Consider the following 15,807-nt stretch of genomic DNA (forward strand, 5'->3'; position numbering starts at 1 on the left):
GCCCGCCGGCCTCGGGTCTCAGGGTCGCGTCCTCGGGCGCCAAGAGCGGCGTCCGCGGGAGGACCGGGGCCGGGGCGGCACCCGTGGGCGACGGACCCGTCCCGAGCCAGGGAGGGGGCCGGGAGGAGAGGACGGTTCCAGGGCGGAAGGAAGGGGAAGGCGGGGAGGGCGGGAGCCCGCACGCCAGGAAAACGGAGAAACAAATAGGAAATGAAGGGAGGAAGGCGGGAGGAAGAGGGGAGTCCGGGACGGGGGAGGTCACGGCCCGGGCACTACCGCTGTACGCCAGCAGGGGGCGCCCATCCCGAGCCGGGGCCGCTGCGGACGGCGCGGGGCGTCGCGGCCTCCAGGGGAGGCGCGGATCGGAGGGGCGCCCCCTGCTGGCGGCCGCGCGGTGCTCGGGGCCCGGGGAGCGGGTGCGGGGAGCTCGGGCGGGGACAGCGAGCGGGGTGAGCGGGCGGAGGGTCCGGCCTTCCCGGCAGCCGCCGACCGGTCTGCTCGCCTGCGGCCGCGTCTCCGTCCCCGCGCCCCGCTCCTGAGGGCCCCCGGCGGCCGCGCTGCTGCCCTGGCCCGGGCCTGTAGACGAGCCGCCCTCGGCGCACGGCGGTCCGGCCGGTCCCTGCCGCAGCAGCCGGGAGGGAGGCGGTCGCGGGCGGCGTCGGGGGCCTCGAGCGCGGCCATCTGGAGCCTCGGCTGCAGGCAGCGGCGGGGGGGGGGCGGCGGGGGACGGGCCTGTGGCGCGGGGGCGGGAGCGGGGACGCGGGCGTGTGTGCGGAGAGGGCGGGGCCGGCCCGGGGGCCGCGGAGGTCGGCCGGGTCAAGCCGCGGGATTTCGCCGCGGGGGCGGCGCGCAGTGCGGGAAGCGCGGGCACCGACGGGGCGACTCCCCCCGCCTCCCGGGACGCGCCGTGGAGGGCCGTGGGGGCCGCCGGGCCGCGGTCGCACGGGTTCTCCGTCCCCGTCCCCGTCCTCGGCCGTCCCCCTTGAGCGAGCCGTCCCCTCCCGCGGGGGCTCCCGGCGCCAAGACAGCGCTCGGCCGGCGGGGCGGGCGCTGACGGTCCCCCCGGGGGCAACAGCGCCGTTTGCAGGGGTGCTGGGGGGAGGGGGAGGCGACAGGCACGTGCAGCGCCGGGACGAGACACGGGGGTAGCGAGTGCGGTTCCCCTCCCCGTCTCGTCGCAGGCCCCGCCCGTGCGGTCAGTTCTCGAATTGGGGAAAACCGCGTCCGGAGCCGGGGGAGGGGGAGGGGCAGGCGCGGGGGAAGGGGACGGCGTGACGCACCTGGGCCGCGGTCCCGGCCGGCTGTGGGGCCGACGGGGGTGCGGGCGGGGGCGGGAGATCCGAGACGTAGCCAGACCCGCCGCACCCCCCGCAGGAGAGCCGCTCCCCTCCCCCGCGGCGCGCGTGCGGCAGCGGGCGTCGTGCGGGAGACCTGGCGCGTCCCCCGCGGCGCATCTGGCGGGTGCGGACGGCGTTCGTGGGCGCGGGGCCCGGTCCGCCGCGTGCGCAGCCCTGCCGGGTGCCCGCTGCCCGCCCCGCGCGCGCCCGCGGACGGCTCCTGCACCCTGGTGCGGGGCCGGGGGAGACGCTGTGCTGCGACAGGAAGGGCTGGAAGCGGGGCTGGGGATGCGGGGCGCCCCGAAGGTGCACCCCGGGAGCAGATGGCGGCGCGGAGAGTCGTCTAGCAAGAAAGCGTATGCGGGATCCGGAGGGAGGCTTGGGCCGGGGTCCGCCTGCCTAGGACTGAGCGGAGGGAGAGGCGGGGAACCCCTCTGGAAACCCCAAAGTTTGTCCCTGAATGCAGAGGCCACCACCCCCGCACACCCCAACGGTAAGACCCCCCCCCCAGGTATCCCGTGTGTACCTGTTCTAACTAGCTCAGAGAAGGTGAACCGTGACCCTCCTCAAGTCTTTTGATGACCTTTAAACCTGCGGGTCTAACGCTGCACCACTCTCCTTGCCTTGTCATTTGAGAAGAGAGAGAGGCCGTGAGGCTGCCTCCTGGATTTGAAAACACAAAGTGTGTTGGGACCACAGTGTTTTATACATTAGCAACATGCACGGAAAAAAAAAAAAGCTAAAGGTCTTAATTTCTAGCCTTTCAAAGGGGATAAAGATGAACAAAAAGCAAAGGGAATTATTAAAATGGCAAAAGATGGATAAACGTAAAATCTAGGATAAAGCTTGCCTCTGAGGTTGTCCTTTTTCTTAGGCCGGGTGATGATTACCTAGCTGGTCAGTGTATTTTTTTTCTTTATGTCATGCATATATTTTAAAAATATTCTTTTTATCCATTCAATATTTAATAAAGCAATAACAAAACTCAGGTTTGAGGGTTTGCAGAATGAAGTTTTTAAGTTCAGTTTAACAGCTCTTTATTGAATGTGTACTCATATATAATGTATAACATGATAATACTCTTTCTGGTATAAGTACATGCTATGAAATATTTGGGGCATTCTTAATACTGGCTCATGGGCACAAGATGACTGCTGTAACTCCAGACATCACACTGTTGTTCTAAGCATGAAGTAGGGGACAGGGACAAAGAAAAACAATTCTTTCCTTTTATTAGTAAAAGAAAAACTTAACATTTTCCAGGTGACCTGGAAACATTTTTCAGGTGACCTGAGTCACCTGGCCACAGATAGCTACAAAGCACTCTGGGGGAACTGGTTCTCAAAGTGCAAAAAGATAGGGTAAGGGAATTAGGAATAGTTATTGACTTGTAGCCTGGGGTGTCTGCCAAAAAACTGAAGGTGAAGAAGACTTAATGTTAGCACCAGGCCAGAGCAGATTCTCAAGTTTTATCATTGTTTTAAGTAAGAGTCTTTTCTTCTCACTATAGTCATTGAAACTTATCAGTTAGGGATACTGTGCTTGAATTTAACAGTTTCTTTGTGAATTTCATCAAATTCTATTTCAGAATAAGGGCTCAAGCTTAACGTAGTCATGAAATAGGTGACATAAAATCTGACTTTTATTTAAATAAACTCTGGAAAAATGGAAGTAGAATTTGTTTACAATTATTTATTTATTTACTTACTTAAAAATTTATTTAGGGCACCTGGGTGGCTCAGTCAGTTAAGCGGTTAAGCATCTGACTTTGGCTCGGTTCATGATCCCAGAGTGCTGGGGTCAAGCCCCGCATCAGGCTCCTTGCTTAGCAGGGAGCCTGCTTCTCCCTCTGCCTGCTGTTCCCCCTGCTTGTGTACTCTCTGACAAATAAATAGAATATTTTAAAAAGATAAAGATTTACTTCCTTGAGAGAGAGATAGAGAGTGCAAGCGGGTGGCAGAGGAGGGGAAGGGCTGAGGGAGAGGAACAGAGAAACTCAAACCGGCTGCACTGAGCACGGAGCCCAGCGAGGTTTCCATCTCATGATGCTGCCATCAGACCAGTGGAAGCCAAGAGTCGGAGGCTTTAACTGACTGGGCCAGCCCGGTGCCCCTGTTTACCAATTTAAATGAAATAAGGAAAGTAGCTTTTATTAGGACTAGCATTTTAATCCGAACTCTGGTTTACTAGATGTGTGACTTTGGCATTTTACTTGTCTGAATCAAGTGTCCTTACCTGTAAATGTGTAATAATGTTAGTAAAGTCTGGCAGGGTTGTGGTGAGGCTTAGAAATAAGACCACACGTAGATTTTTAAATGTAGTAATTAATGGGGACTCAGAAGGAAACAGAATTCAGTCCAAATGAAGGGACTCTTTACAAAGACATGGGCATGGTAGTGGGAATAAATGAGACATGAAGCACACAGAAGCAGTTTAGCAAGAAGCTCTTGGGAAAGCGGTTAGTGTTTCTGGAGCTCAGTAGGACCTGGGACCTGGAAGGAGGGGCTCGGTGAGAGCCACAGAAATCCAGCTGATGCGGGAGAGGCAGCTGCAGGACAAGGCCGAGGCAGGGAAGAATGCTGACCTCTCTCTTCTCCAGCTTCCCAGTTTCCTGTTGCTATCTAACATCGGCTAAACCCATCTGGAAACTAGGCGATCAGGTGTTGGAATGGTGCTGAACCTGCCTGGGTCAGCTTCTGAGGACTTAGAACTAGGCCTGGAAGGATGGAGAATGGATCTCAGGGAGACGATGGAGTATAACTAGCATACAACTATTATTACTCATAAATTAGACTCTTCAAGAACCCTCTCTGCAAACAGCTCTTCAATTCACAATTCCAGCTGAAAGTAAAAACTTACTTTCAGGCTTTAGGGGCGTGTGGGTGGCTCAGTCAGTTATGCGTTTGCCTTCAGCTCAATTCATGATCCCAGGGTACTGGGATGGAGCCCTGCTTCAGGCTCCCTGCTCACAGAGGGAGTCTCCCTCTCCCTCTGCCTCCTCCATATGCTCATGCTCTGTCTATCTCTCAAATAAATAAACAAAATCTTAAAACAAAACAAAAAAACACCTAGCAGGCTTTGTAAACCTAAGCATCCAAGTTTTGAAGAATCATCTCTCAGAGCTCTTTGGCTGAAAGGTGCTGACCAGCACTCATGAGAGATTTCCAGAGGTCTTGGCAGGCTTTGTAAACCAAGACCGGGAAGAATTTGAGAGTACGCCCTATTAACTTCCTCTGGGCATCCCCAGGTCTTTCATCATGTTGTGGCTTCCTGTGTCAGGATCAGTCTTGCTAGGCCTGGTTAGTCACTTGCTGACTGTTATTTTCAAGGAAGCCAGCCAGACTTCAGCAAAAGGTGACTGCCTCCCAACAAATTAATCCCACAGCAACAGGAAGTCATTCTAATGCCTTCCCTAGAGTTCAACATCTATGTGGGCTTCAAATTGAAGTAACTTCCTCCTTTCAACTTTGCCGTCCCAGTCCTTTCCTCCTAAACCTTAATAATCCCATAGATAAAATGACGAACAAGGACCGTGGTGGAGAAACGTGTTCTTTCCTCATTTTAGATAATTATCATAACTAGTATCCGAATCTTGAGTGTTCAGTCCAGATATTAACATAAACAAAAGCCTCATTTCTGAATTTCTAGAAATGAGGACTTTGGGAAGTTGAGAGTACTGATATAAAATTGGCAGTCACTGTTTTAATGGAGAGAAACAAGCTAACTCTAGAAAAGTTAGTGAGAAGCAAGGGTGAATGATTGTATATAACTTGTATATTACTGTATATAACCGAACAGTACAGTTAACCAAAACAGGCCAACTTCCGGCATGATAGCTTGGGGAGCTCTGCTGAACCAGCCCCCAGTGAAACTAGTGAAAATTATATGTATACAAAAAAAAGGGGTCATTTAGGGATACCTGGGTGGCTCAGTCACTTAAAGGTCTGCCTTTGGCTCAGGTCGTGATCTCAGGGTTCTGGGATCGAGCCCCGCATCAGGCTCCTTGCTCAGTGGGGAGCCTGCTTCTCTCTCTCTGCCTGCTCCTTCCCTGACTTGTGTGCTCTCTGACAAATAAATAAAATATTTAAAAAGAAAAAAAAAAGGTCTTTTAAAGCCTCTAGAATCGTCCTAAAGGCAAACAGCAAATTAAGAAAGGTCTATGCAAGAAACTCCATAAAAATTTGATAAGATGGATGAAACGTGACATGTGAACCAAGACCGCTTCCCTGCTGCCTCTTCCCGGCTCACTGGGGCCTAGATTCAACTCAGACTGCTGCAGCCTAGAGCTGGGCGTGCTTTATCTTGCAGCCCCCAACAGGAGGATTTTCTTTGCAACAGGAGCAAGATGGCTGCTTTTCTTATCCCGCCCCTCGCTGTCGGTTGCTGAGGCTAGCTCAGATGAGGGTGGTGGGAGGTCAGAGCTTCCTTCTTACGCCTAACCCTTTCTTGGGGAAGAGACGATTACTTTGGTTTGGGTGTGGTGTATTGGGAATCCTGGGGCCGGGAGAGCCCTTCCCTCAGTCTTCGAGGCAGAGATTCCATACCAGGAGAGGAAGCTGAGAGGAGTGCTGCCCTCCAACCCCCACCAAGCACTCATCTCCTAGTACCAGTGTCATTCAGATGCTTGTCATTGTTCCTACCCCCAGAGCCCTGGCTCAGAAATTCTGCCTGCGGGTGGAGGGGGGAGAAGCAGGTCATGAAGTGGTGGAAGTTTAAACCTAAGGGCTGCTTTTGAGAGCAGTATAGCTATGGGTACACCTGGCTGGCTCAGTTGGTGGAGTGTGGGACCCTTGATTTCGGGGCTGTGAGCTCCAGCCACATGGTAGGTACAGAGATCATTGCAAACAAGCAAACAGACAGACAAAGTGTCTGTTGTGTGAGTTGTGATGAGAGGCGACTGGAAGGATGTTTAGTATAGCTGAGACTGTAAGCCAGCTAGTTCGTGTGAATGAGCTGCCCAGTGAAAGCTTTGGGAGGAGTCCTTCCCGGATTAGTGCAAATATCAAATACTGATCTCAGAAACAGTTCTTTCCAAGGAGCCACAATATGATTGGATAAGTTTATGGAGGAATTCTGCTCCTGGGAACTCTTTTGTTTTCCTTTTTTCCAGCTTTATTGAGTTATAATTGACACATGAAATTGTATATATTTATATCATATGATGACATGATAAACATGTACATTGTGAAATGATTACCACAATCAAGTTAATTAATACATTTATTATCTCTTATACCGGTGAGAACACTTAAGATCTACTCTCTTTGCAAATTTCAGGTATACCATACAGTATTATTAACTATACTCACCAGGCTGTGCAGGAGATTCTCAAAGTATTCATCTTATAACTGTTGCGTTTGTATTCTTGGACCAACATCTCCCTATTCCCACCTCCCTGCCTCCCCACCCTAGCCCCTGGCGACCCCCATTCCATTCTGTCTCCATTAGTTTGACCTTTTTAATTTATTTAATTTTTATTTATTTATTTAATTTTTAAAAAAAGATTTTATTTATTACAGAGTGAGCATGAGTGGGGATGGGAAGAGGCAGAGGGTGAGGGACAAGCAAAGTGCCCGGTGAGCAGGGAGCCCAACGTGGGGCCCCATCCCAGGACCCTTAGATCATGACCTGAGCCAAAGTTCAGACACATAACTGACTGAGTTACCCAGGAACCCCTTCTTTATATTTTTTTAAAGATTTTATTTTTAAGTAATTTCTACACCCAATGTAGAGTGCCCTGATAATTGAGATCAGATAGATGGTTCGCAAATATTTTCTCTGATTACATTTTTAAATGATCTATGTAAAATTATGTAGTATTTGTCTTTCCCTTCTGGTTTATTTCACTTAGCATAATATCCTCTAGGTTCATCGTTTCAAAAATGGCAGTGTTTCCTTCTTTTTATGGCTGAATAATATTCTGGTTGCGTGTGTGTGTGTGTGTCTGAGTGCGTGTCTGTGTACCACATTTTCTTGATCAGTTTACTCATTGATGGAGACTCTAGCTGTTTCCATATGTTAGCTATTGTGAGTAATACTGCAGTGAACATGGGAGTGCATATTATCTTCCAAGATACTGATTCTGTTTTCTCCGGATATATATCTGGAAGTGGGATTGCTGGATGTTACGGTAGTTCTATTTTTAATTTTTTGAGGATCCTCCATACTGTTTCCCACAATGGCTATACAATTTACATTTCCACCAACAACGTACAAGGGTTGCCTTTTCTTCAGATCCTTGCCAATACTTGTTATCTCTTCTCTTTGGATAATGGCCATCCTAACAAGTGTGAGGTGGTATCTCATTGTGGTTTTGATTTGCATTTCTCTGATGATTAGTGATGTTGAGCATCTTTTCATGTTTGTCTTTCAGCATCTTTTTGTGTACCTGTCTACTCAGGTCTTTTCTTCATTTTTAAATCAGGTTGTTTATTCTTTTGCTATTCGATTTTAGAAGTTCCTTATCTTTTTGGATGTTGATCACATATCAGATAGATGGTTTGCAAATATTTTCTCTGATTACATAAGATGCCTTTTTATGTTTTTGTTTATTTTCTTTGCTGTGCAGAGATTTTAGTTTGAGGTAGTTCCCCCTTATTTATTTTTTGCTTTTCTTGCCTCTGCTCTTGATGTCATGTCCAAAAAATTGTTGCCAAGACTAACATCAGGAAGATTTTTCATTATGTTTTCTTCTAGACAGTCTAGGGTTTCAGATCTTACATATAATTTTTTAAAAGATTTTATTTATTTATTTTACAGAGAGAAAGAGAGAGAGAAAGATCACAAGTAGGCAGACAGAGAGAGGGGGAAGCAGGGTCCGCGCTGAGCAGAGAGCCTGATGCAGGGCTTGATCCCAGGACCCTGAGATCGTGACCTGAGCCGAAGGCAGAGGCCCAACCCACTGAGCCACCCAGGTTCCCCTTACATATAATTTTTAATACATTTTGAGTTAATATTTGTGAGTGGTGTAAGTTAGTGGTCCATTTCACTCTCTTATTTATCTAGTTTTGCCAACACCATTTATTGGCGAGACTGTCCTCTCTTCACTGTGTGTTCTTGGCAGCTTCATCAGAGATTAATTGGTTACATCTGGGCTCTTCATTCCAGGTCTCTTGGTTTATATGTCTGTTTCTATGCCGTTGCCATACTGTTTTGATTATTGTATCTTTGTAACATAGTTTGAAATGAGGAAGTGTGATGTCTCCAGCTTTGTTCTCTTTCTCAAAGTGCTTTGGCTATTCAAGGTCTTTTGTAGTTCCATACAAATTTTAGGATTGTTTTTTCAGTTTTTATGGAAAATATGAGGGCACTATTGAAAACATTAGGACAATATACTGGGAATTATTAGAGTTCAACAGCTGTTGTCAGAAAAGGGTGGAAGATAATTTTACTAGTACCATTGTCATCCTAGAGTGACTATAGGCTGTGCCTCCCTGATCACAGAGCACCAGAGACTTAATAGTGTGTATGTGTATGTGGGTGGGATAATGATAACAAACCTGAGGCAGGAGACTAATTCTGAGAATTGCTACAGTATAGTACGTAAACTGTTTAGTTCCCAGTAAAAAACTATGGGGCCTGAAAAGGAACAGGAAAGTATGACCTACATACTGGAAAGAAGACAGGCACCTGAAAATACCTGTGAAAATGACCAGATGTCAGATTTAGCAGAAAAATATTTAAAATAACCATTATAACTAGTTCACAGAACTGAAGGAAACTATGACTGAGGTAAAGTATAATGCCAATGTTACACGAAATAGAGAATATAAAGAGAAAGAGAGAGAGAGATTTATTAGAGATAGAAAAAAGTTGGAAACTTTGGAGTTCAAAAGTGAAGTGAAATAACTAAGGTAAAAAATCCTTTGGAGAGGCTTAGCTATAGATTTGAGCTGGCAGAAGAAATGATTAGTGGACTTGAATATGAATTTATGGTCTATACAAGCTGATGAACAGTGAGAAAAAAGAAAGAAGAGAAATCAACAGAGCCTCAGAGAAGTATTGGACAGCATGAAGTGTACTAACGTGTGTGTAGTAGTAGTAGTACCAGAAGGAAGGAGAAAGGGGAAGAAAAAATAGAAATAATAGCTGAAAAATCCCCCAATTTATTGAGAATTAATAACCTACACATCCAGGAAGCTCAATGAATAAATGAGAAGAGTAGAATAGATGAAAAGAGACCAGTAAGTAGATACATCCTAGTAAATATGTTAAAAGTCAAAGGAAAGCAGAAAATCTTAAAGGCAGAAAGAGAAAAATGACTCGTCACTCACTTATCAGAGAACTCCAATAAGAATAACAGCTGATTTCTCAGCAGAAAAAGTGGAGGCCAGAAGGCTATGGGATACCACATTCCTTGTGTTTGAAGAAAAATAAAAACCTGCTTGGGTAAGCCAGTTCCGTGCGAGCTAATTCTATATAGCCGCCTGAGTGGTGTGCCCTGTCTTCTTCTAGGTTTTATGAGTGTAAGAAATCTTTTTCAAGTTTATACACCTCTCCATGGTGTTATTTTCTGTCTGTACCTGATTGATCATCAGATATACATATCTTGGGACACCCAGGTGGCTCAGTCAGTTGAGCATCCAACTGATTTTGGCTCAGGTTATGATCTTGGGGTTGTGGGATCGAGTCCCATGTTGGACTCTGTATCGGGCCTGGAGCCTACTTGAGATTCTCTCTCACCCTCTGCCTCTCTCTCACTCTTATTCCCTCTCTAAAACAAAAACAAAAACTCCTCCAAATCTCAAAACATTTTAAGTTACATAATTATTCCTTACAATATAACACCATATGCTAAATTTAACTAAAAATGGATCAGAGACGTAAATGTAAGAGCAAAACCTGGAAAGCTTTTAGAAGAAAATAGAGGGTTAAAATCTTTATGACCAAAAAAAAAAAAAAAAAAATCTTTATGACCTTCAATTTGGCAAAGGATTCTATGACATGAGTCCAGAATCACAAACAACCAAGTCAGAGCTGCTGCTGCCAAGTTGGGGTCTAGTCTCATGCACCACTGACCCTGGCCCGCCCAACGTGCACTCCCGATTTCTTTTAGTTCTAAGTCCAAAATGGCAACTCTCAAAGATCAGCTGATTCAAAATCTTAAGGAAGAACATACTCCCCAAAATAAGGTTATAGTTGTTGGGGTTGCTGTTGTTGGCATGGCTTGTGCCATCAGTATCTTAATGAAGGACCTGGCAGATGAAGTTGCTCTTGTTGATGTCATGGGAGACAAAAGGGAAGATGATGGATCTCCAGCATGGCAGCCTTTTCCTTAGAACACCAAAAATTGTCTCTGGCAAAGACTATAATGTGACTGCAAATTCCAAGTTGGTTATTATCACAGCTGGGTCATGTCAGCAAGAGGGTGAAAGCCATCTTAATTTGGTCCAGCATAACATGAACCTCTTTAAGTCGTCATTCCTAATATCGTAAAATACAGCCCAAACTTCAATTTGCTTGTTGTTTCCAATCCAGTGGATATCTTGACCTATGAGGCTTGGAAGATAAGTGGCTTTCCCAAAAACCATATTATTGGAAGTGGTTGCAATCTGGATTCAGCCCAGTTCTGTTACCTAATGGGGGAAGGCTGGGAATTCACCCATTAAGCTGTCATGGGTGGATCCTTGGGGAGTACGGAGACTCCAGTGTGCCTGTATGGAATAGAGTAAACGTTGGTTTACCACCAGAAGGCTGGTGTCTCTCTGAAGAATCTGCCCCCTGACTTTGGCACTGATGCACATAAGGAACAGTGGAAAGGAGGTCACAAACAGGTGGTCAACAGTGCCTATGAGGTGATCAAACTGAGAGGCTACATTTCCTGGACCATTGGACTGTGGCAGTTTTGGCAGAAAGCATAATGAAGAATCTTAGGCGGGTGCATCCAATTTCCACCATGATTAAGGGTCTCTTTGGAATAAAAGATGATTTTTCCTTAGTGTTCCTTACATCTTGGGACAGAATGGAATTTCAGATGTTGTGAAGGTGACTCTAACTCCTGAGGAAGAGGCCCATTTGAAGAAGATACACTCCAGGGGATCCAAAAGGAGCTGCAGTTTTAAAGTTTTCTGCTGTACCCCTTCACTGTCTGTCCTACAACAGGATTTTCGTTGGAGGTTGTGTACATTGTCTTTATTATCTGATCTGTTACTCAAGGAATATTAAGTAGCCTAAGAAAAAACATCAGTTTCCTGAAGTTCTAAATAGGAATGTTCATCAAACCCTGAAGCTATATCCTAATGCTGGATGATACCTGTATTTGTAATCCTAAATGGGTTCATCTCAGAGGCACCACTGCCAATGTTGCATATGCTGCAGTTGCTCTGCAAACCAGATGCGTATTTCCTGTGTGTTCTATGACTTCTGGTTCCTTCACTCAACACCCAGCGTGCCTAGTCCATCTTTTCCAGTCAGTCACATCCTTGGATTCAATGTGTAAATTCATTATTGCATGTATTGTTCATAACTGTTCCGAAGGATCTTATTTTGTGTACCATATATGTCAGAATATGTACATTGTGTACATTGCCATATAATGTAAAAAGACCATGCAACCAACTGTCATACCAATTAAAATGCCAAATAAAATTTGAACAGTGACTTTTTAAAAAAAAAAAACAAAAAACAAAACACAATTAAAGAAAAAAAATTAATTGAGAATTTGTTAACCGTCTATCTGGTAAGGAATGGTCCTGTATCTCAAATATAGAAAGAACTCTTACTGCATAGTAGCAAAAAGTTAAATTACCCAATAAAAGATTGGCCAATTGATCTGAATAGATATTTTTCTAAAAAAGAAAAGTTGTCAACAGACACATGAGAAGATGCTCAGCATTATTACGCATTAGGGAAATGCGAATGAAAGCTGTAACGAAACACACATCATACACACTAGTGTGACTATAGTAAAAAAGGCAGACAATAACAAGTGTTGGCAAATATGTGACAGTGTTTCAGAAAGTTAAATAGAGTTACAAAGGTCATCCAGCAATTCTATTCTTAGATATACGTTCAAGAGTGTTGAAAACATATATCCACACATAAACTTGTGTACACATATTCAAAGCAGAATTATTCATCGCAGCTAAAAAGTGGGAACAACCCAAATGTTCATGAACTAATGAGTGGATAGACAGATTATTTTATATTCACAGAGTAGAATGACATTTAGCCTTAAAAAGTAATGATGTACTGATACAAGCCACCACACGGGTAAATCTTGAAAACTTACGCCAGGGAAATAAGCCAGACCTAAAAGAACAAATATTCTGTGACTCTATCTAAGTAATTAGAGCAGTCAAATTCTTGAAGAAAGTAGGGGTGGGGGAGGTAGGGAAGTTACAGTTTAATGGGTACAGAGTTCCATGTAGGGATGATGAAAATTTCTGTTGATAAAGATTGCACAACAATGTGAAGGAACTTAATTCCACAGAATGGTACACTTAAAAACTGTTGAAATGGCAAATTTTATGTTATGTATATTTTACCACAACTCAACACACTGAAAGTGAGGAAATTTTTCAGATGGGGTTTCCATTGTGGAAGAGAGTGAAGAGACACTTGTGATGGTAATATACCTACATTCAGCTTCAGCTAGTGAAATACTCATTCTGTGAAAAGATGACTGATTATGTTACAATCCTTAGAGCAGTTGCTAAAAAGCTATGCAAAGAGAAACATAGCGAAAAACATAGCAGATAAATTGAAATGAATACCCAAAAATGTTAACACAACCCAAAATAAGCCAGGAAAGGTAAAACAGAGGAACACAAGCCAGATAAATGAACAAAAAAGAAATAATAAAATGGTAGACCTAAATGCAAACATATTATTCAGTACATTAAATGTAAATGGTCTAAACATATCAGTAGAAAATACAGAGATGGCCAGAATGGATTAAGGAAAAAAGAAGAAACCATGAACCAAATTTTTGCTGTCTACAAAACAATCATTGCAAATATAATGATATATATAGATTAAAAAGATAAAAAATAATGTCTGCAAGCATTAATCAATAGAAAGCTTAATGGCTACATGAGTAGCTCACATAGATTTCATAGCTAAAAACAGAGCCAGGGATAAAAAAATGATTATTTATCATAACGATCAAAAGGACACATTACCAATAATTCATAATAATCTTAAGTCTGTATGCACCTAATAATGTTGCTTTACATTACATAAAACTGACAGAATTGAAAGGACAAATAGATAGTTACTATAGTTTCATTGGAGACCTAAAACCTCCTCTAATACTAATAGTAGAATGAGTAGAAAGAAAATCAACATAGTTGTAGAGTAATAGAACATCATCATCAAACAGCTAGATTTAATTTTAACTTATGGAACATTTAACCAAACAAGAGTAGAAATATTTCTTCCCACATGCACATGAACACTCACTAAAATACATCATATCCTGGAACATACAGTTGACAAATTTAAGATAATCAGAATTATCTTAAGTATGTTCTCTGACCATACCAAGCAAAAACCAGATATCAGAAAGATAGTAAGCCAGAAACAAACATTAGAAAGTTAACAGGAAAATTTCCAGACACTTAGAATTTAAATGCATGTCTAAACAGCCTATACATTCAAATAGGGAATTTTAGGAGAAATAGAAAATACTTGAAATGAAAGAAAATAAAAATAGAATTTGTGGAATGTAGCTAAGGTAGTACTTAGGTTGAAATTTATAACTTTAGATGCTTATATTAAAAAAGAAGAGAGATCTCAAATCAATAATCTAAGCTTCCATTTTGAACTAGAAAAGGAAAAATAAACCCAAAAGAAGCAGAAGAAAGTAATGAAGATAAGAATAGAAATAAAAGAAGTTAAAAATATAAAATATAATCAATGAAACACAAGCTGGTTCTTTGAAAAGGTTGATAAAATTGAGAAGGATCTAGCAAGACTGACGAAGATAAGAGAAGACACAAATTGCTAATATCATGAATGGAAGAAGAGATATAACTACAGACTCTAGACGATAAAAGGTTACTAAGCTAATACTGTAAAAAAATTGACAAATCCATGAGATTAGATGAAATGCCAATTCAATGACAACCATAAACTACCAAAGCTCACCCAAGATGGAACAGATGCCCAGAGGTCCTATAACTACTAAAGAAGCTGAATTCATAGCAATCAACAATAAGAACAAAAAAGTCATTGCTTCTTGGCCTTTTGGCTAAGATCAAGTGTAGAACAAAAAGTCATTTGGAAAAATTTCTATGCTTATATGGCTTAACTGGTGAATATACCAAATGTTTAAAGAAGACATAAGAGAAATTCTATGCAATTTCTTCCAGAAAATGGACAAGAGGGAAATATATCACAGTTCATTTTATGAGACCAAAATACGAAACCAAGACAAAGGCAATACAGAAAAAATCTCACAGATCAATATCCCTCATGAACATAGACATAAAGTCCCCAGTAAAATATCAATAAATTGAATCCAGCAATATATAAAATGAAAATGACACTAAAGAAAAATGGAGTTTATCCAAAGAATGCAAGGCTGTTTCAGTATTTGAAAACTAATCAGTTTAATCTACCATATTAACAATCTCACAAAGGAAAACCCACATGATTTTATCAATCGATCCTGAAAGAGTATCTGATAAAATTCAACATACATTCTTGTTAAAAATGCTCTGCAAACTGGGAGTAGGGGAGAACTTTTCATAAAGAACAACTACAAATAATCTGCAGTGACATTGCACTTGCTGGTGATAAAATGCATGTTTCCTATGATTTTTTTTTTCAGTGCAAATAAAAGAAGATGGTTTTATTAAAGCACAGGGACAGGATCTGTGGGCAGAAACTGCTGCACTGGAATTGTGAAGAGTAATTGGTTACATATTTTTAAGTTGGGAAGGATAGAAATAAAGGAAGTGTCCAAAAGGATTTTCATATGCTAATGAAGATTTATGGAATCCTGGAGGCCTGATTATTGTCAAGTTAAGGTTGTTTTTCCGCCTTTAACAAAGCATTAACCTTAAGACAGTTGGGAGCTCCTGGAGGAATGTCATCTTCTGCCTGTCTCAAGTATTTGTCAATGGGCGACAAGTTGTATGGAAACTTAATTCTATCTACATTTCCTTTTGTCTTTGTTCTCTACATAATTCGCACTTGAACAATCTTTAAGGTTGTTGAAGGTGGAAGGTCTTATCTTCTGTAACTTCTTCCTGCTGAATAGGGGCATAAAGATGTCCCTTCTTATGGGTCAACATTGATCAGTTGCAGAACTTGTAGATATGCATATAAATTCATATATATATATTTTTTTCTATATATAGGATTTGTGAATATAGATATGTATATATAGGAGCTACCAAATGCAGTAAAGGAGTCTTGGCACGAGACGAGTGCCAGACACTGGAAAAAACAACAAAATAAGGTTTATATGAGAAAAGAAGCCCAATTAAAAAAGCCTTTGATAGTTGATCAAAATTTTCTTCCA

General features: G+C 43.2%; 1 pseudogene; it reads left to right on the top strand.

Moving 5' to 3' along the window:
• The first annotated feature begins 10,405 nt into the window (after positions 1-10,405).
• LOC116869917 lies at positions 10,406-11,398 on the top strand (annotated as a pseudogene).
• Positions 11,399-15,807: the final 4,409 nt, after the last annotated feature.

The sequence above is a fragment of the Lontra canadensis genome, unplaced genomic scaffold (assembly GCF_010015895.1).
Source record: "Lontra canadensis isolate GAN:19392208 unplaced genomic scaffold, GSC_riverotter_1.0 scaffold1, whole genome shotgun sequence".
Lineage (NCBI taxonomy): Eukaryota > Metazoa > Chordata > Mammalia > Carnivora > Mustelidae > Lontra > Lontra canadensis.